Source organism: Balaenoptera musculus, chromosome 21, assembly GCF_009873245.2.
Source record: "Balaenoptera musculus isolate JJ_BM4_2016_0621 chromosome 21, mBalMus1.pri.v3, whole genome shotgun sequence".
In the NCBI taxonomy this organism is placed as follows: domain Eukaryota; kingdom Metazoa; phylum Chordata; class Mammalia; order Artiodactyla; family Balaenopteridae; genus Balaenoptera; species Balaenoptera musculus.
The window spans coordinates 29,475,935-29,501,377 of NC_045805.1; positions in this window are offsets into that span (position 1 = coordinate 29,475,935).

The window sequence follows — 25,443 nt, forward strand, 5'->3', positions numbered from 1 at the left end:
GATTAGCAGATGCAAACTATTATATACAGAATGGATAAACAACAAGGTCCTACTGCATAGCACAGGGAACTATATTCAATATTCTGTAATAAACCATAATGGAAAAGAATATGAAAAAGGATATATATATATATGTATGTATAACTGAATCACTTTGCTGTACAGCAGAAACTAACACAACATTGTAAATCAAATTTACGTCAATTTAAAAAAAGGGCCCGGGCTTCCCTGGTGGCACAGTGGTTGGGAATCCGCCTGCCAATGCAGGGGACACAGGTTCGTGCCCCGGTCCGGGAAGATCCCACATGCTGCAGAGCGGCTGGGCCCGTGAGCCACAACTACTGAGCCTGCGCGTCTGGAGCCTGTGATCCGCAACGGGAGGGGCCGCGACAGTGAGAGGCCCGCGCACCGCGATGAAGAGTGGCCCCCGCTGGCTGCAACTGGAGAAAGCCCTTGCACAGAAACGAAGACCCAACACAGCCAAAAATAAATAAATAAAATAAATAAATTAAAAAAAAAAAAAAAAAGGGCCCTGAAGAGAAGGACTTCTCTCCCCTCTCAACCCAGACCACCCCACCCTTGGATGCTAAACCACCATACTGCCCCCCAGTTACCTTGCCCATGACAGGTAAGAACCCCTACCGTCCTGGTCATTCAGGAAATTGTTTCTTCCAGCTTTTTGCAGCTCCCCAGGCCTGGAGTTCGTCTTTGGAGAGGCTTTAACCCTGGCTGGGTGGACCCAGAGAAATGTGATTTGGGTCTAAACAGGCTTTGCCACACGTCTCTTCAAAGCTTTTATGGTGAGATTCAATACAGATATACAGATCAATTATCTTAAAAGCAGCAAGGAGGCCCATCAAATATTTCTAGCTTTAAACAGGTTTATTTCCATCTGCACTTATCTCTGCTATTTAAACTCCATTGCTGGCAGTTAATCTTATGTAATGCAGCATAAGAGGGCTTATTTACTTTCTAATGACATCAATTGGCCATAAATATTAGACATCCAAGGTTCGTTGAAGATGTGGGGACAGTTTTCCATTCTTACTTGACATTTGACTATTTGCAGAGCTTTCTCTTCTGTTTGTTCTTGTGTGACTCACTTATCGGCTGTCATAGGCCCATGTTCGATTTATTTAAATTGAATGAATAACTACATTAGGCAAGGCTGTCAGGAGGAGAGAGGATGGGAACTTAGTGGGATGAGTGATAAGTCAACATGCTGCAGTAAGAGATTCTCAGCAATGCTGCACAAATCAAAATGCTAAATTGAGGCGAGCAGACAGCCCAGGGCAACCAGAGGCAGACGCGTGGAAAGACCAGGCCCCTCTGCTCTGAGGATGGAGGATCCCTGGGTCTGACATTACTGTGGGCCTCACGAGAGTGGGAGGAAAATTCTTCCGGCAGAGTGAACCCTGAATCTAAAGGTGGTTTGAAACCTCTGAAAACCTAAATTAGCTAATATCTGCATAGCGGTGAGCTGATCGTTCAACTTCACGTCATCTATTTAATCCTCATAACAGTCCCTGATTTTTTTTTTTATTTAATTAATTAATTAATTTATTTATTTTTGGCTGTGTTGGGTCTTCGTTTCTGTGCGAGGGCTTTCTCTAGTTGCGGCAAGCGGGGGCCACTCTTCATCGCGGTGCGTGGGCCTCTTCACTATCGCGGCCTCTCTTGTTGCGGAGCACAGGCTCCAGACGCGCAGGCTCAGTAGTTGTGGCTCACGGGCCCAGCTGCTCCGTGGCATGTGGGATCCTCCCAGACCAGGGCTCGAACCCCTGTCCCCCGCATTGGCAGGCAGACTCTCAACCACTGCGCCACCAGGGAAGCCCACAGTCCCTGATTTTTGTCCCCATTTTATAGACCAGGATCCTGAGGTTCAGAGGTCCTGTGACGTGCCTGAGGCCACAGAGCCCTGGACCCTGATGCCCCCGGACCTCACTGCCTCGACCCCCTTTCTCTCATCACCCACCTGGGAAGCGGAGCCCCTCTGCAGGCGATGTTGCCCGCACAGCTCCAAACCCAGCTCCAAATGCATTTCTTCCCATGACGTTTTCTCGCCCGCACTGATTCACCAACCAGCTAATTTGGCGAATTCACAGAGAGGTCGGAGCCCTTTCATTTGAAAGTTGTTGGGTGTTTGTCTAGGGTTGTGCCTCTTCCCCCTCCTCCCTTCCCATTTTTCATTCCAGAATTCCCTGTCCTTTGGAGACCCCAACACCTAGGCAGCTCTATCCCTCAGTAGACTCTCGACCTCAGCAATAACTTATTTAAGATGTTTGAATGCAATTCAGTATAAAATTTCTTTCACAAGGATTTGCTGATTCCCCATGAGGGATCCAGGATCATGCTTTCTAAACTGCCCCGTTTTATCCCGGTTATTAGAAAGTACATGACAATCTTGGGGAATGTGCCCCAGATGCAGGCCTCTAGATTTCTCTGAATTTCTTTTTAGAAAGGAACAGTGGCAATTTTTGAAATGGATCATGGTACGGTCTCTCCTTGGGGACATCTTATTTCCTTTTCGTTCTTTCATTCATCCATTTCTTTTCCTGCATGTGGTGCCCAGGTCCTGTGCTGGGTGTTGGAGAGTCAATGGTGAGGAAAATCAGCCAAGGTCCTCACATTCAGGGAGCCCACAGCCTAGTAGGAGAGACCAGCATGAACCCGAAGGCCACACTGGTGGCTGGATAATTACAAACCACTCCTGTTCTGTGGAAGCATGTGCCTGAGGGGGTGGGTGGAGAAGGACAGTGTCAGGGCATGTTTCCTACTTTAGCTGAGAAGCAATAAACAGTATGAAGAACTGAGTAGTGTTTCATATATGAAAAGAGGGAGAAGGATCCCAGGTAGAAGAAGGGGCATGTGCAAGGGTCCTGAGGTGACACAAACATGGCCCAGGGAACTGGTATAAGTGGTATAAGATGAGGTTTGCCAGTTAAGCAGGGACTGGACTACAAAGGGCCTTCTAGGTGGCTCAGTCATTCTGCCTTTGTCCTCAGACCAATGGGAAACCTCTGAAGAGTTAAAGCAAGTATGCAGTGTGGTCGTAATCGGATTTTCATTTTGAATAAAGGAAAGTCACCCGGGCTGCCATGCGGACAATGAACAAAGGGAAGACAGAGGGGACTTACAAAGGCCACTTGGGATTGTGGAGCACCTGAGTTGAGAACGATGGTGTCTTGGACTCTGGTCCTGGTGGAAGAGGTGGAGAGCGGTAGATGGATTCAAGTGTTTGTTCGTAGGTAAAGTCAATGGGACTTGGTGATGAGTTGGGTACATGGGGTGAGGCAGAGGGGTGTCTCAGTTGTTATTCAGTGAGGTTCTTCCTCAAGTAGGCACTGGGAAGCTCTCAAGTCCTTTAGTAAATTCTTCAAACAATGTAATTCTACTGCTCTGAATGTAAGTCCCATGAGGGCTGGGGTCTCTATTATTTTTTCCATTAATGGAAATATCCAAATATCCAAAAGAGCACCGGGGTCATAGTAGGTGCTCAATAAATATTTTCAGAATCCTAGCTATTTCCATTCTTCTCTGTTCTACACAGATCCCTGCAGTGGAAGGAGCTTCCTCAGATGTGGCTTCAATCTGAAAACACTTTCTGCACAATTGTCTGTCTCAGAATGTTTGTGAAGCTCCAGTGGCCTGGGGAAAATCTCCCAGGAGGGGGAGGTATACAGACCTCCTTCTGGTTACTTCTCAAGGTAGCTGCTTGGCCCACAAGGACCTCCCTTCTCTGGGGAATATTATAGACCCCGAGGCATTGCTGATGGATGAGGAGCCGACATCAGACTTGGGCGGGCTTCATACAATTCTCTCTTTCAAGAATTTTCAATTTGGGGGAGAGAAATAAAAACTGAAAATAGTTGGAATTGAGTCCCCTTTAATAGTAACAATTTAGATAGAAGTCCCTTGAAGTCGTTTTGCAAGTGCCCAAAACTGATTGTTCAAATCTTCTCTCAATTACAAGACACAATATTGATTTCCAATAGATCCAATGTTTTGGCTTAAACTAGCAAAGTTTTGTTTTCTTTCTCCTGGAAATCAGGATGGGAAATTTTTAAGCACAAAACCTGTTAGGCAAGCAGCATCTGGAAGACTTGCTCCTGACTCTCTTTTCTTCCTGATTCCTATGGTCGATGTGCCTTTAACTTTAGTTGTCTTGCTAAGGTTTTGCTATGTAACTTTATTCCCCAGTAAATGTGGGTTTTAGGGGGACTGTTTTGCTATGGCTGGAGGTCCTGAAAAAAGTTTCCAGAGTGGGTTTTGGCGGCTGACTTTGAGAACCACTGAGCTAGGGCTTCGGTTGGTCTGGTTCCTGTTAAGAATGAACGATGAATTGTCCAAATGCTAGATGGCAAGAGATCTGCTGTGACCACCAAAGCCCTAACCACAGAGCGATAGCTTGAGCCCCAGCGATGCTTTGCTGGGGTCACATTTGCCTCCTTCTGCCACTTCCCCCAGCATCGAAGTGTCATCAGCTTATCAACACACCTTTGGTTTCCTCTGTGCGAGACCACCAGTCACACGAGAGCCTTGGTACCAGATGTAGACAAGGAGGCTGGAATTAGCTCCCAGAGCCAGAGCTGAGAGCCATCATCGTGCGTGAGGCTTCTTTTAGGAGGAGACACAAGCCAAATATTTATCAGCTAATAATTGCCGGGGCTGGTAGCCTCCCCGCATCAGGAGCGGAGCTGTCATTTTGGAGATGCAGTGCTGGTGGCCGTACTTCCAGGCTCTGAGCCCAGGGCAGACAGAAGCCGGAGCTCCCAGCTAGGAGTCAGGGAGCCACCACAGGGAAGTGCCAGCCGACCCGTGCAGGAGTCAGAAGCAACAACCAAGCACCCATATTCCTGAGGCAGAAGAGTGAGGGAGGAGAATAGGAGAGGAGGGATTATCCTGGACCAATCGGCTCAGAGAACACAGAAAACTACAGGGTCCCCCAAGACCCTTCACAGATGGAGCAGGCCTAGAAAGTTCTTTGTAGACTGCAGAAAGAATACAAAATAGGGTACTAGGAAGCCGTGGCTGGGGAGGGGCTGAGCCCTGGGTACCGTGCTTGCCTGTCCCTTCCCAGCTAACGCGGTAGGGAAGGCACTGTGGGAGACAGAAAGCCCTGCTCTGTGTCCTAATGGGAGAGTGGACAGGACCTAGGGTGCAAGGCAGAAGCTGGTAAGTCTGCGGGCAGGAAGTGTGAAGAGATCTTTGTCTCCTCTGCCCCTTCCCTCCCCATCTCTTCTTCCACTGGACGCTCACATTCCCTTCCCCCGCTCTGCAGGTCCTTAGTTTTCACCTTGATGGATGACTAGCCTGTGACATTAGCTGGCTGGGAAGCCCAGTAAGGCCAGGAATTCCTCCATCCCTCCCTCAGAGAGGGAGCTGGAGACAGGAAGCAAAGGAATCCACGTGTCCGTGGTGGCCCTCCCCGAACCACCTGCATATGCTGGCATCTCCCCAAAGGGCTGCCTTCCCAAGAGCCGAGGAAATCCCAAAAGCTGTGGCTTCAGGCCGCAAACAAGGCAGGAGATCTGGCTCCCCTCCTTTTGCCACCCGGCTGAGGTGCCCACCCGTGGCCTCGGAGCTGCCAAAGCCGAAGTGACCCTGAGCTCCCCCAGAGCCCTCCCCATTCCACCTCCTCCCAGCCGAAGAGCCCTGCTGATGAGGGGCTCGTTCCTTCTCGCCCCTGGAAGGAGCCAGGCCGAGCGAGGACAAGCACCCCAGCAAGGGAGGCTCAGGATCCGAGCCAGTGGAGTGCAGACAATCTTGGGAGACAGATGGCCAGGCGGATGGGCCGGCAGATAGAGGCTCCTGCTCCTTGTCAAGATGACACTCAAAAGTACATCCCCGTCATCGCGGGTTGTCAGTGGCGTGTCAGCGCGAGATGCCGTGTGTGTTTTTGGACACTCTGTGAGTTTGGAAGGCTGAGCTGGTTCCCACTTCCATAGCAACAACAAAATTCCAGCCCCAGACGCAAGTCTCGGAGTTAGTGTCAGACGATGGGGGGAGTGGCAGGCAGAGGGGGTGTCACTCCTAGCAGAGAGCAGCGCTGGAGTGGCGAGGGTGGGCAGGAGGCAGGTTTCTGGAAGTCTGTGGGGAGACCGTGTGTGGGCACAGAGTGACAGAAGGCAGGAGCTGATGGCTGAGCGAACGGGAAATGCAATCTGTCGGCTTGAGCAAGCTGGGAGCAGGGGTTTCCTGAGCACTGGTCCATTCCAAGAAACCTAAGGGTCCTCTGAGTTCAGAAGAAAATCCCTGCTGGCTCAGACTTTGTGAAGAGCTATGGAGAAAGGGACATGAAGTTCTTATGCTACTGGAGTAGAATGGAGAACAAAGGGAAAAATACAGGATGCTCCAAGGACGGTAAGAAGACACAGAATCACAAAATACATATGCCCCTCTTTGACTAAGGCAGCTAAATGTATCCAGACTCTGAAAATAGGCTCATCTGCATATGAATGGCTGAGCTTTCCTGCATCCAGAGAAAGAAGGGTGGGGGCCATCGCCCCTTCACAATGTCTTCTCCTGCCCTGCATTCTCTGGTCAATCACTAAGTCACTGAATCTTTGGATTCTAGATCAGAGAGCCTGTTCCTAGGCTGAGCCCTGCAGACTACTAGCAATGTGATCTGACGTCAGTCACTTTCTCTCCCAGGGTTCCAGTTCCCTCCTCTATAAAGTGAAGAGACCCTGAGATGGAAGGGGGACTTGCTACATGAACTTGACCATGGGACTGGTGGCAAGGGACCGTCTTTGGTCAGAGAAAGATCAGCCAGTGCATAGTCCTGTGACCAAAGATGTTCGTGTCCTAATGCCCAGAACCTGTGACTCTATTACTGTGCATGACAAAGGGGCTTTGCAGATGTGATTAACTTAAGGATCTTCAGAGGGGGAGATTATCCTGAATTATCCGGGTGGGCTGGGTGTAATCACGAGGGTCCTTGAAAGTGAAAAAAGGAGGCAGGAAGGCCAGAGTCAGAGAAGATGTGATGATGGAAGCAGAGGTTGGGCTAATGTGATTGCTGGCATCATGGGTCAAGGAATTCAGATGGCCACCAGACACTGGGAAACGCAGGGAAACAGACCCCTCCCCCAAGAGTCTCCAGAAGTCACCAGCTCCACCAACACCTTGATTTTAGTCCAGTGAAATGCATTTTGGATTTCTAATCTCTAGAACTGTGAGATGATACAGTTGTATTGCTTTAAGCCACTAAGTTGTGGTTGTTATAGCAGCAATAAGAAACTAATAGAGTCCTCTCCAACATCACCTGGCCTGCAAGCCTTCCTCTCCTGGACTACCATAAATGCTACATGGGAAGGAAGGGGCAAAATCAAGTGGAGTTCTCTGTGTCCCTCCAGAGCTCCCAGCAATGTGTTTGACACAGAAGAGTCATTCAATCAGTACTTGTTGGCTTGATTTGATTTGACGATGAGGGAAGAAAATGGTTTGGTAGCCTGGTGTTGCCAAAGCTTTTGAGCAAATAGGAGAGTGAATCTAGGATGAGCGGTCACCTGGTAGTGAACTTCTACTTGTTTAATGTGTTGATTGTGAAGCAGTGGGAGGCTATTTTCCACCTTGGCGTTGATGTGTCATAACATCCAGGAAGCATCCAGGGCCACCTCTGCTCTTCTGACCTTGGTGCTCAAAGGACATCCCAGCAGTGTCTCATGTTAGATGGCGGGGGTAACTCTCCCTGCCGTAGCCCAGCAGGGGATGTTAAGCCAGAGATTTTAGGAACACTCAGATGTTGAGGAATCATAGAGTGTTATCCACCCAACATTCTTCCAGGAAACATTTTCTGAGCACAGCCCTAGATTCTGGGGCTAGCAAAGTGAATATGACAGTCTCCATGCTCAACGAGATCACAGACTAGCAGAGCATACAGCCATAAGAGCAAATAAATATGAAACAAGATTTTAAATACAAAGATCTTACAGGTGCTCATAGGAAGTGACATTTGGGCTACACCTGAGAAAGGATTTCTTTACCTAGAAGATGAGAGTGAATAAATTTCTAAACAGAAGGGAAATTTTAAGTAAATTATCAATGCTATAAAATTGCATTAGGACACTCAGAAAAACTATGAATATAAAGAGACTTCCTCTATATAATAAAAGGCATTCTTGAAAACCCACAAGTAATGTCAGACTTAATGGTGAAAGACTGAACGCTTTCCTCTCTAAGATCAGAAACAAGACAGGAATGCCCATTTCTACCACTGCTATTCAACACTGTACTGGAAATTCTAACCAGAGCAATTAGACAAGGGAAAGAAATTAAATGCATTAAAACTGCAAAGAAAGAAGTAAAACTATCTCTATTTGCAGATGACATAATCCTATGTGTAGAAAATTCCAAATAATTCAAAAGAAAGCTACTAGAACTAAAAAATGAATTCAGCAAAGTTGCGGGTTATAAGATCAACACACGAAAAACCAGCTGTCTTTCTATACATCAACAATAAACAATATGCAAAGGAAATTAAGAAAGCAATTCCATTCATAAGTGCATCTAAAAGAATAAAATACCTAGGAATAAATTTAGCCAAGGAGGGAAAAGTCTTGTATGCTAAAAACTACAAAACATTGTTAAGAGAAATTAAAGTAGACCTAAGTAAATGGAAAGTTATCCCATGTTCATAAATTGGAAAATAAAATATTAAAATGTCACTACTATTCAAAGTGACCTACAGATTCAGTACAATCCCTATCAAAATTCCAACCCCCTTTTTTTGCAGAAATGAAAAAGCCAGTCCTCAAATTCATATGGAATTGCAAAAGTCTCTGAATATCCAAAACAATCTTGAAAAAGAAGAACAAAGTTGGAAGACTCATTTCCCAATTCTGAAACTTATTACAAAGCTACAATAATCAAAACAGCATGATACTGGTATAGAGATAGACATATAGACTAATGGAATAAAACTGAGAGTCCAGAAATAAACCCATACATTTATAGTCAATTGAATTTTGACAAGGATGCAAAGAACCTTCAAAAGGAAAATAATATGGTCTCAACATGTGGTTCTAGGGTAACTGGATTTCTACTTGCAAGAGAATGAAGTTGGACCACAACTCACACCTATATAAAAATTAACTTAAGGGACTTCCCTGGTGGTCCAGTGGTTAAGACTCTGAGCTCCCAGTGCAGGGGCACAGGTCCTATCCCTGGTCGAGGAGCTAAGATCCCATATGCTGCACGGCATAGCCAAAAAAAAAAAAACCAAAACATTAACTTAAAATGGACAGCAAGCTAAAAATAAGAGCTAAAGCTGTAAAACTGTTAGAAAAAAACATAGGAGTACATCTTCATGACCTTAGATTTGGCAATGAAGTCTTAGACATAAGAATGAGAAAGAAAAAAATAGATAAATTGGATATTTTAAATTAAAAACTTTTGTGCATCTAAGAGCACTACCAAGAAAGTGAAAAGACAACTTACATAATGGGAAGAGAGTATTTACCAATTATATATCTAATAAGGGCTTAATACCCAGAATATTTAAAGAACTCCCACACTTAACAACAAAGACAGCCCAATTAAAAAATGGGCAAAGGACTTGAATAGACATTTCTCCAAAGAAGATATAAAAATGGCCAATAAGTATAAGAAAAGATGCTTAACATCATTAGTCATTAGGGAAATTATCAATAAAATCAAAATTTGGACAAGATACCATTTCACACCTACTAGGATGGCTATAATTTTTTAAATGGAACATAACAAGTGTTGACGAGGATGTGGAGTAATCAGAACCTTTGTACATTGCTGGTGGAAATGTAAAATGATGCAGCTGCTGTGGAAAACAGACTGGCTGATTCCTCAAAAAGTTAAATATGAAATTACCACGTGACCCAGGAATTACACTCCTGGGTGTATATCCAAAAGCACTGAAAACAAGGACTCAAACAAATACATGAATACCCATGTTCACTGCAGCATTATTCACAGTAGCCAAAAGGTGGAAACATCTTATGTGTCCATCAACAGATAAATGGATGAACAAAATGTTGTCTATACATACAATGGAATATGATTAAGCCATAAAAAATGAAATTGTGATAAATGCTACTTCATGAATGAAAGTTGAAAATGTTATGCTAAGTGAAATAAAGCCAAACGCACAAGAACAAATATTGTATGATTCCACTTACATGCAATATCTAGAATAGGCAAAATCACAGACACAGAGGGTAGATTAGAGGTTGCCACTGGCTGAGGGGAGGGTGGAACAGGGAGTCATTGCTTCATAGGTACAGAGGTTCTGCTTGTGGTGATGAAAAAGTTCTAAAAATAGATAATGGTAATGATTGTACAACATTGCAAATGCAATTAATACCACTGAATTTTAAAAATGGTTATAATGGCAAATGGTATGTTTCATATATATCACCATAAATTTAATAATTAATAAGAAAAAAAAGTGCATTTGGTTTTGGAGCAGAAGCCAGGCAAGTGTGTCAGCTGGAAGAGCTAAGTTGCTCTGAGATGCTGGGATAAGGAAGGAACTGGTGGTCCAGTAGTGCTGAAATCACATTGTGAAGGAACCTGAGAGCCATGCTGGAGCCTGGACGGCTAGAGAGTGTGGTGCATTTAGCTGCTGTTATGATTATTGTTCTTGCTTTACTTTAGTGTGGAGAACAGACTGTCCTAGAGAGAAACTACAGGTATAGAGCCCATTGGGCAGCTGCTGCAAGAATACAAATAAGAAGCCAACAGGTGTGATGTAAGGCAGTGGCAGAGGGGCAGCAGGGAGGGGGCAGAGAGTGCCTCTGTGTGATTCGGGGCTGAATAGAAGATGAGGGTGAGGAAGACCGAGGGGCTGAGGATCATTCTCCAAACATCTGTCTCCTGCCTCCTTTTTCCCACCTGAGCTGGCCTGAGGCTGACCTTAAACAGCTAGTTAGAGGCAGAACTGAGACATCAATGCAGGTTTCCTCTGACTTTCGGTATCTTTAACTTTGACATATCACTTTTTTTTTTCTTTTTTTTTGGCCACACCACATGGCATGTGGGATCTTGGTTCCTGACCAAGGATCGAACCCACACCCCCTGCAGTGGAAGCCTGGAGTCTTAACCACTGGACCGCCAGGGAAATCCCTACCCTTGAGTCACATAATTCAGCTTTTCATTTTGTTTGAAAACTCTGCATCCAGTTGAATCTGTTTGGAGTTGGAGGGGTCCTTTAGTTTTCTGACTGACTTTATTTTTGAGTTTCTACCCCCTTCAGGCCACCCCATTCCATGAGGCCACTTGCGAAGTGAAGGGGCTTCGTACCAGTTCAGCTGTGGCTCCGTGAACCTCTCCTTTTTCCTAGGCCCTCTGTTTCCTGCTTACAGACTTCCTGTTTCCACTTTCCAAAGGAGATGTGTGAGCCCCATCGGGTCAAGGAGAAATATGTAGATGTTTGTAATTTAATTTCCACGGTTTCGTCATTGCTAATCTTGTCTGGGTTCATGATTAGAGGCCAATGACATGTTAATTAGTCACTGTAATTATCAAGTGTCAGAGAGGGGCCCAGCGCTCCACGGTGTACACATAAGGGGTTGTCTTTGATAGCAGGGTGGACCCAGGCCAGCCTGCCTCCTGTCAAAATCTACCTTTATTCAGCCCTTTATCCAACCCAAGATGCGTTGTGTGCCCCTGATAGGTGGATCCCCTACTCAGTGTAAACAAGAGTTTCCTTGTATTTACTCTATGTAAATGAAGATATTATATACGAATGGAGATATCAAATATGATGGGTGATGAGTTAATTAGTGGATTACAAAGTAATACCGGGAGGCCAGAGAGGCAGGAAATTTGAATCCATATCGCAGCCCTGCCAAAGCCTGGTTGTGACATTAGGCAAGTCACCTCACCTGTCCCATCAAAGCCAGGCCCCTGTTTGCCAGATCTGAGGGCGGAGAGAGGGTTTTTCTAGAGCATCTGCTACCTGCTGTCATTGGAGTTATCATTGTCTCACAGACCTGGCAGTGAACACACTCAGGTACCTGGTACAGCCCCATTTTAAAGCAGTTTTATAAAAAATGGGGATGGATTGATGGCTGAGGAAGACATCAAAAGCAGACCTTTTTTCTTTTTGGCCGCACTTGGAGCTTGTGGGATCTTAGGCCCCCGACCAGGGGTTGAACCCGGGCCCTGGCAGTGAAAACGCCAAGTCCTAACCGCTAGATCACCAGGGAACTCCCCAAAGCAGGCCTTTTTGTCCACACAGAAGTCCGCTTCTGTCTGCTTCAGCACCACTGCAAAACCAACATTATCAAAAGGTTCAGTTAAACCCATAGAAGAACAAGTTGGGGCAGGACAGATGAGCCACACTCTGTCCCCCGTGTCAGGCTGGCCTGTGATGAATCCCATCCTTATCACTTGTTAATTGTGGGACTTTAGACAAGCTGTCTGATTCCTCTGAGCCTCAGTTTGCTCAGCTATAAAATGGGTCACTATTTTACTTCTCTCAAAAGTATATTTGGGGCTTCCCTGGTGGCGCAGTGGTTGAGAATCTGCCTGCTAATGCAGGGGACACGGGTTTGCGCCCTGGTCTGGGAGGATCCCACATGCCGCGGAGCAGCTGGGCCCGTGAGCCACAACTGCTGAGCCTGCGCGTCTGGAGCCTGTGCTCCGCAACAAGAGAGGCCACGATAGTGAGAGGCCCGCGCACCGCGATGAAGAGTGGCCCCCGCTTGCCGCAACTAGAGAAAGCCCTCGCACAGAAACGAAGACCCAACATAACAATCAATCAATCAATAAATAAATCTTTAAAAAAAAAAAAGTATATTTGTGATGCTTAAGTAAAGTGATAGATGTGAAGCATCAGGCTTTAGTTTCAGACCACAGAGAGTGCTCAAGAAGTGACCATTTCCTTTCTCATTTCTTATGGCCAATAGAAACCAGGAGATGGGAGCCAACAGAACCTTGGATGTTTACTTCCCACCTTGTTTATTGGAACACCCAGTTCTTGTCCCTGCAGCCCAGTGGCTGGCCTACAATGTGGGTTCTGTCTGTGTCTATCGAATCAAATTGGTAGAAAGACTGTCCATCTGTCTCTATAGCTGTCCCTCTGAAGCCATCTCGACAATCAACAAGTAGCCCAAAGGGAAGGAAACTTCAGTTGGTCTTTACTTAGGGCAGGTAGTAGAAATCAACCAACAGGCAAGCTACTTGTCTCCATCACATTTACAGCCTGGCAAAATAAAAAGAGCCATAGACTGGAACCAAGGGTCCTGGGTTCCCTCCATGTACCCCCTTGAACATGTTGTGCCCCAGTTTTCTCATCTGTAAAAATGGAATAATCGTCCCTTCCTCCAGAGCAGAGACAGCGTTTCTGGAAGTAGGATGTGAAATGCAGCAGTTGGGTGAGACACTAACATTACTATGAAGGCTGTGTTTGTTTTCAATTTCCCACAAGGAGCCCGCCGTCACTCACGAGTCCCCATCCCCCCTTCACTGGCTCCACCCACTGCATGACTTCTGGCTGGTTTGGAAAGCCCTGGAGCTCTGTCTGGCGAGGGGCTCTGCAGCCTGCCAGGGGAGAAAGAGCCCAAGAGCTGCACCTTTCTAATGAGCCGCTGAACAGGTCCACTTACAGTCCATAAACATGGGCAGATGGAAGGCACGGAGTCGGACTGCCCTGCTGGAGGGACCTGGGTTGGACCCACCTCTGGTGATTCACGGAGGGGGAGGCGGGACCCTTGGGGCAGGGCGGGGCGGGTACCCCCATGTGCGTGCAAAGGACTCTCTGAGTTGAATCTCCATCCCTGATGGAGTGAGTGCCTGCCCCCCACCTCCATTTGGCCCGAAGAGGCAGCTGAGGCAGGGAACCCAGCGATGCTGCAGAACAGGGCAGAAGAGCGTAACCTCCTGTGCCCTCTCCTGGAAGGGAAGCAGACATGGGTGCCCAGACCCCACCCTCCAGAACCTGCTCCAAGGCTGCCAGAGCTAAAGCTTCTGGTCCTTCTCAGAGATTGGAGTGAGCAGCTGATACCCAAGTTTCAGGAGGTGTGCCTCTTCACAAAGACCATTCTTCAAAGACCCTGCACGCTGCGGCTATGCTCTTTCTAAAAAGCACTGGTATAAAACAAGAGTCTTGTTATTTACGCAAGAGCTGGGAGAAACAAAAATCCGTATCACTGAAGGCATTTTTCCCTCACCAAAGCTTGAACCAATGTGCCCTGCCCCCATCCCACATCTACTTCCTTTAAAAGGAGAACTCCCATGGTGAATTAATATGACTTTTGGGGGGGGAAATGGATTTCTAAGCAATCTGTGATCCAAAGCAGGGGCTCGGGTAGCGGGCTTAGAAGTCCCAGCTGCCTCACCACCCACCCCCTCCCTGCCTCCCTCCATGCGGGTCCAGGGCCTGATTTGAGCCTGTGTGTTACCGCCCTGCATGGGGACCTTTGTTATTTCCTGTCACAGACTGCAGGGCACACCCACCACGCAGACACCCCAGAGCAGGACACTCGAGTCACTGGAGCCAAGCGGGGACCTGCCCTACCCTTGCCTGTCAGCCGCCTGGTCCCGCCTTGCTGAGGCCGCCCATCAGAAGCTGAAGATGTGACACATCTGCCCGTATGTCAGCAGCGGGGGGGCGACACCAGTGTGTCAGGGCTCAGGCAGCTGATAAGCAGGCCATTTGTTCCTTTTAAGTGGAGAAGGAGAATGAGGTATAACAGCCACAGAACACACGAGCCAGCAAGAAAGGCTTTCCTCAAAACCTTCTTAGCCTTCCACCCATCAATTCAGCATGATGTCAGATCCAATGAGAGAAAAAGTCCAGGGAGGGAAAACAGTTTTAGCTGGAGATCTAACGACCCTCCTTCCTCCTGGAAGTTGATGCTGCTGGTGGCGCCCTTTCCTCGGTCCGGCCTCGCTCTCCCTGGGTCCCTCTGTGATTAGCCCTTGTGTCCAGGTGACTCTGTCAACCCCAGCTGATGAGGCTGGGAAAGAGATGGGGGTCGCATGGTCGTCACAGCTTCACAGCTTTCCTGCCTCTATTTCCCAGCCAGCCGGCTGCCCTGTGCGAGGATGTTTGGCATTTAGCTCGGCGGGGCCGCCACGGAGTTGCTGAGTGGTGGGGACAGAAGCCAGTTCACCTTGACCTCCCGGGGGTGGGAGGTAGGGGAGGGGACAGCCCTAAATACCTTTGCCTCCTTTCTCATTTACATTTTATCTTCAAAGAGCGTCCCAGCCTCCTTCCCAGCCAATGGGCAGAAAAGATTTATTTACTCAGAAAGTCACCCAGGGACTTCCCTGGTGGCACAGTGGTTAAGAATCCGCCTGCCAATGCAGGGGACACGGGCCCGATCCCTGGTCCAGGAAGATCCCACATGCCGCGGAACAACTAAGCCCGTGCGCCACTACTACTGAGCCTGCGCTCTAGAGCCCGCGAGCCACAGCTACTGAGCCCGCGTGCCACAACTACTGAGCCCGTGTGCCACGACTACTGAAGCCCGCGCACCTAGACGCTGTGCTCCGCAATAAGAGAAGCCACCGCAATGAGAAACCCACGCACCGCAATGAAGAGTAGCCCCCGCTCGCCGCAACTAGAGAAAGCCCGCGTGCAGCAACGAAGACCCAACGCAGCCTAAATAAATAAATAAATAAATTTATTTTTAAAAAAAAAAGACACCCATTTTACAGATAGGCAAAATACATAGCTACCCACAGTGGGTGGTCATCTCAGAGGTCCAGGAAAGCTCGCCATCTGAGACCCCATGAACTGCCCCTTATCTCCCTCCACCAAATGACTCATCACTTGAAATCCCACCATGAAAGACTCGTTCTTTTGCTTCAGGCTCTGCTCAGCTACAACTACCCAGGACAGAAAATCCTTCCAGCCTCCCAGGGCGTTTGAACCTCAGAGAGAAGTAACACAGGATATTGTTCACTTGAGAGGTAATCTTGGTGGAAGTGGAGAAAGCAAAACTGTAAAGGAAGGAGCTTCCCTGAGGGAAGCAGACAGAGGTCAACCTCACCCTCATCGGCATGGGGCCTCCTGGTAAGCTGGGGGGCTCTGGGGACAGAGGGGTCCACGGTGCTTCAGAGAAGACTCATTCTTCTCCTTACCACGGAGGTGGCTCTAGGGAAGAAGAAGGGCGAGGGTCAGGGAGAGAGAAACGTGACCACCAGTTGCCAGGAGGAAACAGCACAGAGGCAGACCCGGGGAGCCACCCCCCGGCGCCCACCTACCGCTTGCCTGGCAGGACACGTGGCTTCTGGTGCCACCCACTTGAGCTGAGAGCCCGACAAAGCTCTCAACCACCCTGAGCATTTGCTGACATATGGCCTGAGCCATTTCCACTGCTTCCTTTACTCTCTCCGTATAGAATAATATGCGATTAATTGATTTTCTGTCAGTCTTTTAGTACAGAAAATTAATTTCCGAGCAACCTTGTTTTCTCAGGGTATGAATCCTGTACACGCAGAGTCATTCAGCTACTCCATTATTCATGAGAGAAAATAGTGATGGAGCACACGATGGAGGAGCCCCAAGGCCACAAACTGATCGTCTGTGTTACCAATACAACAGTATTCCACCGGTGCCTCTAAATAATTCACACGCACAACTCAATTTGGGCCTGCGTGCCACTCAGGATGTGGCTGGGGGAGACCTAGCTGTGGGATTTGGGAAACTGTCAATGACGACGCACAGAGGTGAAGCACGCAGGGTCCCCTGATGCCATCGCCCCGCCCTGGGGTCACGGGAGATTGCGGCTGGGGCCTGAGGCTCCCCGCTGTGGCCCCAAGCCAGGGATCCTCTTTCACTCTTGATCACAGCAGAGCCCACACATCTGCTATAAGAGGGCGACAAGCGCTGTATTGGACCCCCAAGAGGGAAATGTGAAAGGCCCTATAAACTCCAAATCCAGCTCTGGAGAGGGCAAAGCAAGACCCCCCAGGCCGTTCAGATTAAGCAGGTCAGCTCATGTCTCTGGACCTCAGATTTTAAGGTTTTCTGTTTGTTTTGTTCCGTTTGTTCTAAACCTAGCTGATCGTCAGATTCGTCTGAGGCATTTGTTAAAAATAGAGCTTCTCAGGCCCACAGCGGACCTACTGATCAGGACCTCCTGTGCGTCTGTGTTTTAGACACGTTCTCATTCTCATAGGAACAGCTGCACGGGATGAGACCCAGGGAACTTTCCAGCTCTCACATTCCCTGAGGGGTCTAACAATGAGAAGCATCAGCTCAAGCCTGTGGAGGGAAGGGTTGCCTCGTAGGACCTGGTAACCAAAGGAGCAAGTGGGAGAAGCAGAGGGAAAGGAACCAGGCCTGACATGTGGTGCAGCTCCTCAGCCTTGCCATTCTCCCCTCACGTGGCTGAAGCCAGTAAAAGGACATGGGTCCCCGTGGCCTCCAAAAGAAAGACAGAGGCGCCAGGCGCGATATCCAGGCCATCTCAGAATGAGCATCTATACTAGGCAGGATTCCAAGACTCCCGCACCCTAGCGTACACACCTTGTGGAACATCCTCCCCTCGGGTTTGGGCAGGAATGGTGAAGAGTATGGGATGTCCCTCCCACGATTAGGTTACCAGTCAGTTGAATTTGGCTTAATCCAAAGGGAAATTATCCTGGGTGGGTCTGACATGATCAGGTGAGCCTTTAAAAGAAGTTAAATTCAGAGGGACTTGCTCCTGCTGGCCTGGACGAAGCAAGCTGCCATGTGTGAGAGCATCTACGCTGAGTCCCTGTGACTCGAAACTGAGGGGGGCCCCCAGTTGCTGTGAGTGACCCCCAGCCAAAAGCCAGCAAGAAGAGAGGGACATGAGTCCTACAACCGCAAGGAAATGAATTCTGCCAACAGCCTGGCTGAGCTTCGAAGAAGACCAGAGCCTCAGATGACATCACAGCCCACTGATGGACCTTAATTTAGCCTATAAGACCCTGTGCACAGGACCCAGATACCCAACACCAGGACCCCTGGTGCATAGACACTGGGAGATATTGAATGGGTGTTGTCTTAAGCCACTAACTTATGGTTGTTAAATTTGTTAGGGAGCAATCAAAGACTAACATAGCATGCAATTAAGTAAAACAGTAGGACACCTATGCCCTTTATAGCTTACAGAGTGTTTCCAAAGCCACTTCTTCCTCATCTCTGCTTACCCAGTGATGGCCCTTCACACGGTGCCTAGAAACTGTTCACAGAATGGATCATCTCGTGTTGATACTTAAGGCAATGCCGTGGAGCTGATTGGACAGTTTGGATTTTTTTTTTTAATTATTTGCTTTATTATTTTTTTTTAAACTTTATTTATTTATTTATTTATTTATTTATTTATTTATGGCTGTGTTGGGTCTTCGTTTCTGTGCGAGGGCTTTCTCTAGTTGTGGCAAGTGGGGGCCACTCTTCATCGCGGTGTGCGGGCCTCTCACCATCGCAGCCTCTCTTGTGGAGCACAGGCTCCAGACGCGCAGGCTCAGTAATTGTGGCTCACGGGCCCAGTTGCTCTGCGGCATGTGGGATCCTCCCAGACCAGGGCTCGAACCCGTGTCCCCTGCGTTGGCAGGCAGATTCTCAACCACTGCACCACCAGGGAAGCCCTGGATTTTTTTAAAATCTCTATTTCACAAGTGGAGACACTGAAGCTCCAATAAACCTCTCTGAGGTCATATAAAGAGTCTGTAGCAGAAGCAGGACTCAAGTTTAGGCCTTCTGAGTCCAAGGTCAGCAATCTGTGTTGTCTATTGCCATCCCGGCACTATCCTCTCCAAGAAAAGGAGATTGTTTTAAACTTGAGTCCCAGGGGCTTGAGTGTCTACAGATCCCTAGGAAAGGAAAACCAGAGTGGCTGGGGGAAACTGAGTGCCACCGTCCTTGCACAATGTGAGGACATGGGCATGGCACTGCGAGGCCGACCCTGATGCAGGCTTGAGTCTGCAGCTGCCCCTCTGCCCGCCCCCCCTTCCACGACCCTCGGCTGATCCTGCGTGTGCAGCCCGGCCTTCCTGCCCTCCTGCAGCCCAGGGGGGCTGAGGGCCCAGCCAACCTACTCATCAACAGGCTCACTGTCATTTGTCATTAATGGTGTCCTGTCAAATCTAAGCAACAATTGGGAAAACCAGATTGCAAGAGCGTGCCCTTAATTGCTGGTGTTTCTGCTGGAACATTAGCAGTAAGAAGCCTCTAGAGAGGAGCTGTGAAGGCAAAAGAGAAAAGGTGCAAAAAGGAAAGTGAGAAAGGTACCTTCCCTGGCTGCAGATTTCGCAGTGCAGCCACTTTGTACCAGGCACCATACGCAGCAACCACGCGCAAGGCCCAATAACCTCCTTCCAAATGGTAATAAATCCCCTCGGAACCCCAACACACTTGTAATTTACAACTTGGCTAAAATGAACCTCATTTCAAGCTAAGTGTATTCTCAGAGGTGTGGGAGAATGTGGCAGCTTTCCTGCTGACAAAGGAGTTTCTTTTAAATGTCACGCATTCACTTTCATTACTTCCAAATAATTGCCCGAAAAGATCAGCTGCTGGGCAGGGCTGCCCAATTTACATCACTATGAGTCAATTTCATCATCATCAAAGGAGCCCCTGGGATCTGGTTCCAGCCTGGAGCAGGCTGGGCCCTCAGTGGCTGGTCTCCTGGCTGTGCAGGAAAAGGTGCCTCCATCGTTCTCCAGGGACAGCTCCAGGTAAGACGGAATGTTGTCTCCAGGTAGACAAGATGATCTGTCATCGCTGCCACCGTCGATTCTCATTCTCCTGCATCCCCTGGATCATGTCACTGTCTGCCCAGCCCTGTACGTGCTGCTTGTTATCTGGTCTAACTGAAGAGTGTTCCTGATCCTCGTGGAAGCTGGTCCTTTGGCCAAGAGAATGGAGGAGCGGGAAGATGTAACTCCCTGGAGCTAGATAGGATACTTTCCCTTCCTATTCCCACAGGAATCTATTTTGTGGCAAGCCTGCTTTTGAGTCTAACAGTCTTTGCTTCTGGAGCTCGGATTTTGGTTATCGATTGCTGATTAATAAAACCACCCCAAAACTGGGCAGCTTAATTATTTTTTACGATTCTGAGGGTTGGCTGGGCTCAGCTGGGTGGTTGTTCTTCTCCGTGTGATGGTAGCTGGGGTTGCAGTGATCTGGGGCTTGGACCGGGCTGCGGGTACCGGTGGGCTCACTCACATGTCTGGTGCCTTGCCCTGGAAGGTGGGAAGACCGGGCTCCGTATGGCACGTGGACAGCTGGGCCTTTCTCTCTGCCCATCAGGTCGTCACAAGTCCTTTCGCTCTCCATGTGGACTTTCCACGTGGTCCCTCGGTGTGGCTTCTGCAGGGTACCTGGGCTTCCTACATGGCAGCTGAGGACTCATAAAAGCACAAAAGTGAAAGCTACCAGGACTAACACGAGGTCATTTTGCCACATTCTACTGGCTAAAGTGAGTCAAAATGCCAGCTCAGATTAAACATGGGAGGGCAGTGTACACCGGGAGACATGATTCATTGGGGGCCAACTTTGCAGACTAGCTCTGAACCAGGAAGATGGAAAGGAGAGAGCAGGAAGGTACCTCTCCTTTGTGAAATCCACCCAAATTGACTGCCATGCATTCTAATCTCCCTTAAGGAGTGAAGAGGATAAATATAACAAGTTCCTTAGGGAGTCCCAGCTCTTTGGGATGTAAGCATGAAACTGTTTTATTTCTTCCAATCACTGCCTAAAACTGTGATAAGTTTAATCCCTTTCTCTTATTCCTTAATGACATCCCAAGCAGATTCCACAACTTTCTAGTCACGTCCACCAGGAACCAGAAAATAGTCTGGTTCAGCGTCTAAGATGGCATTAGGGAATTCTTTTCTTTAGGTATTGATCATGGTTTTGTGATTATAAAGAAGAATATCCTTAATTTTAAGAGATGTTTAGGGGCGAAGTGTCATGACATTTGCCATTTACTTTGAAATTGATGGGGGGAGATACATACGAAGGCCAACTACTTATTAATAATTAGTGAAACTAAAGGGTGATTAGATGGATGTTCTAATTGTTCAACATTTATGCATGTTTTAAAATTTACATAAAAAAAATGTTAAAGAAGAAATCCAGTCCACTTGACAGCTTCAATTTTACATCCAGTTCACTCCTCTCCCCCATCATTGGCACAACTTGAGGCCTTAGGAACTCGAAACCCATCATGTTGGGGGAGGAAGCATCCCTGTGCCTCCCTGGATGTGACTGTAATTCTATCTGTACGCACTTTGTATTGTTCCTCTAGTCAACACTGCTAAGAGTTACTCTTCCCCCTTCCCTGGGGCACCTGTTGGGATTTTTGGAGGATTCTGCGGGTTCTCCCACCACATGGTTCTCTGATGGGTGAGACCCATCTCTGCCTCTCCCTCCTCCACACTGTCCCCTCCACTCCAGACACCATAGTCCACTTCCAAATTTCTCGCTCCTAGGTCCCTTTTTTGAGGAATATCTCTTTCAAGCGAGATGCGGGCAAGATGGCCAGAGCCGGCTCTCCTCCACTGTGCCCCTTTTGTCAAAGAAGACCTTGCAAAGCCCGAGGGACAGGGGGTCAGGCTGCTGCATGCTGCCCCTTCTCCAAGCCCTGCCGTCTCCAATTCTTTCCTTTGCTCTGAGGCAGGTCCATGAGTCCCCTTGGTAAGACATCCAACCAGGAAATGAGATGCTAATCTTCAGTGTTTATAAGTGGGTCCTCCTCACTCGGTTTGGTGGGGAAAACAAGGGGGGCAGGGATGGAAGCTCCCATTCCCTCCCTCTTTCACTGAGCACTGCACTCCCTACAAAGCAGACATCCCGGTGACTCTACCCTTCCCGGCCCCCAGTTCTCTCCTTCTGTGGACTGAGGTTCAGTGGTGGGGAGGAGGTTGATGACTGTGTGGGGGTCAATACTGCCCCTTCCTAGGAAGCTCTGGGAGAAGGTTCTAGCTTTCTAGAAACTTCTAGAGCCAATTGTGAGTGGCTCTCTTTAAAATATGGCATTTATTGCCTCCTATCTTCAGCTGTGGACCTTAATCACTGATTCTAAGGCAATGGGAAAATATACTCCACATCCCTTTACAGAGGCATAAATATGGCTAACGTTACTGGGCTTAGAAAACCTGGCTTTTAGACCCAACTCAAGTACCAACTTGCTGTGTAACCTTGGTCAATCACTTAACCTCTCTGGTCCTTAGGGTTGGTTGGTAAGGGCTCACCAACTGTTCCAGTAGGTTTCCAAATGAGTATTACAGACTCCTGGGACTCCCAAGAGGTACTTGAGAATCACTGCAAATCTTTTTTTTTTTTTTTAACCTTGAGAAAAGAACATTCCATTATGATCATTTTTTTGAATTTTATTTTATTTTATTTTTTATACAGCAGGTTCTTATTAGTTATCTATTTTATACATATTAGTGTATATATGTCAATCCCAGTCTCCCAATTCATCCCACCACCACCACCCCGCCACTTTCCCCCCTTGGTGTCCATACGTTTGTTCCCTACATCAGTGTCTCTATTTCTGCCTTGCAAACCGGTTCATCTGTACCATTTTTCTAGATTCCACATATATGCGTTAATATACAATATTTGTTTCTCTCTTTCTGACTTACTTCACTTTGTATGACAGTCTCTAGGTTCATCCACGTCTCTACAAATGACCCAATTTTGTTCCTTTTTATGGCTTAGTAATATTCCATTATATATGTGTACCACATCTTCTTTATCCATCCATCTGTCGATGGATATTAGGTTGCTTCCATGACCTGGCTACTGTAAATAGTGCTGCAATGAACATTGGGGTGCATGTGTCTTTTTGCATCATGGTTTTCTCTGGGTATATGCCCAGTAGTGGGATGGCTGGGTCATATGGTAATTCTATTTTTAGTTTTTTAAGGAACCTCCATACTGTTCTCCATAGTGGCTGTATCCATTTACATTCCCACCAACAGTGCAAGAGGGTTCCCTTTCCTCCACACCCTCTCCAGCATTGTTGTTTGCAGATTTTCTGATGATGTTCATTCTAACCGGTGTAAGATGATGTTTTGATTTGCATTTCTCTAATAATTAGTGATGTTGAGCAGCTTTTCATGTGCCTCTTGGCCATCTCTATGTCTTCTTTGGAGAAATGTCTATTTAGGTCTTCTACCCATTTTTTGATTGGGTTGTTTGTTTTTTTAATACTGAGCTGCATGAGCTGTTTATATATTTTGGAGATTAATCCTTTGTCCATTGATTCATCTGCAAATATTTTCTCCCATTCTTAGGGTTGTCTTTTTGTCTTGTTTATAGTTTCCTTTGCTGTGCAAAAGCTTTGAAGTTTCATTAGGTCCCATTTGTTTATTTTTGTTTTTATTTCCATTACTCTAGGAGGTGGGTCAAAAAAGATTTTGTTGTGATTTATGTCAGAGAGTGTTCTTCCTATGTTTTCCTCTAAGAGTTTTACAGTGTCTGGTCTTACAGTTAGGTCTTTAATCCATTTTGAGTTTATTTTTGTGTATGGTGTTAGGGAGCGTTCTAATTTCATTCTTTTACATGTAGCCGTCCAGTTTTCCCAGCACCACTTTTTGTGGAGACTGTCTTTTCTCCATTGTATATCCTTGCCTCCTTTATCACAGATTAGTTGACCATAGGTGCGTGGGTTTATCTCTGGGCTTTTTATCCTGTTCCATTGATCTATATTTCTGTTTTTGTGCCAGTACCATATTGTCTTGATTACTGTAGCTTTGTAGTATAGTTTGAAGTCAGGGAGTATGATTCTTCCAGCTCCGTTTTTTCTCCTCAAGTTTGCTTTGGCTATTCGGGGTCTTTTGTGTCTCCATACAAATTTTAAGATTTTTTTGTTCTAGTTCTATAAAAAATGTCATTGGTAATTTGATGGGGATTGCATTGAATCTGTAGATTGCGTTGAGTAGTATAGTCATTTTCACAATATTGATTCTTCCAATCCAAGAACATGGTATATCTCTCCATCCGTTTGTGTCATCTTTGATTTCTTTCATCAGGGTCTGTTTACTGAGTACAGGTCTTTTGTCTCCCTAGGTAGGTTTATTCCAAGGTATTTTATTCTTTTTGTTGCAATGGTGAATGGGATTGTTTCCTTAATTTCTCTTTCTGATCTTTCCTTATTAGTGTATAGGAATGCAAGAGATTGCTGTGCATTAATTTTGTATCCTGCAACTTTACCAAATTCATTGATTAGCTCTAGTAGCTTTCTGGTGGCATCTTTAGGATTATCTGCAAACAGAGAATCACTGCAAATCTTAACATGAACCTGACCAAACAGCAAAGTGTTGTTTGCTTGGCCAGGGAATTAGTTCTTCACTCTAATCTGTTTCTTACATTGGAGTTCCAGGTTAAGATTTTCATTTCATTTCGAAAAAGAGTTCTGCTCCAAAAAAAATGTTTGCAATGTATTCATCAGTCCAACGGCCTCGTGTGACTGCCATAGAGAGATCAGCTTCTGAGGAATGTTTGATGTGCTGTCAGGGCCATTCAACAAACTGCTAGTTCTCTCCCACAGAACCGATGAGAAAATGGTTCCCAGGTTGCGAGCAGAGAGGAATCTTTGAAATGTCATGTCCAGGGGAGAATCACTCCCTGCTTTGGTCTGCTGTGTGTGTGTATGTGTGTGTGTGTGTGTGTGTGTGTGTGTGGGCACGCACACGTACCTCCCCGTCAATCTGCCTATTGTTGTGAGCAGGATTAAATATAAAACTGCGCAGACGTCTCAGGCAGGGTAATCAATCACTTCATCACTGCCACTGCAGATAAAGAGAGCGGCGAGACAGGAGGAAGGATGCAGGAACACATCAGAAAGGGCGATAAACTCCCTGCCGCTGAGTCAGCCTCAGAGCAACAAGCCACATTCCTCGGGTGCTCATGGGCCTCTGTGTGCAGGAATTGGAGAGGGAGGGAAGTCCCCAGCAAAAATTGCAACTTATACCCAAAGAAGCCCAGAGCTATTGTCAGACATCTGCTGTGATGGGAAAGACTTGGGGGAGAAGGGCTCTGGAAGATGCTGGGCTGAAAGAAAACCTCATTCTGCACACACAGGACCCCAAAGAGGTCACTTTACATCTATCTTCTCAACCAACCAATCAACCAACCAACTAACTGCCCGGGAAATTCTGGGATGTCCGCTTACCACTGGAGTAACAGGGCCTCAGGAGCTGGGAGGGCCCCACTGTTATCGGGCCAGACCACACCTCTGTCCTCCTAGAGGCCGCCGGGGGCCATTTCCGGCAGGAGGGCTGCAATCTGTCAGCTCTGAGTGGCATCAGTGGAGTCCCACTTTTCCATGTCCCGTGTCCTCTGCATAAATGCAATTTCCCCAAATGTCAGGAGGAGAGCATTGCAGATAACACATTGTGTGTTGACCCAGTAAGTGCTGAAATCATAGATCTCATTATTCTGACATGATACAATTTTCTCTTTCTCTCTCCTGGTGCAGGCTGACTTCAATTGTTTTCTAGACTGCAGACCTCAATGCCAAAGGAGCAAAG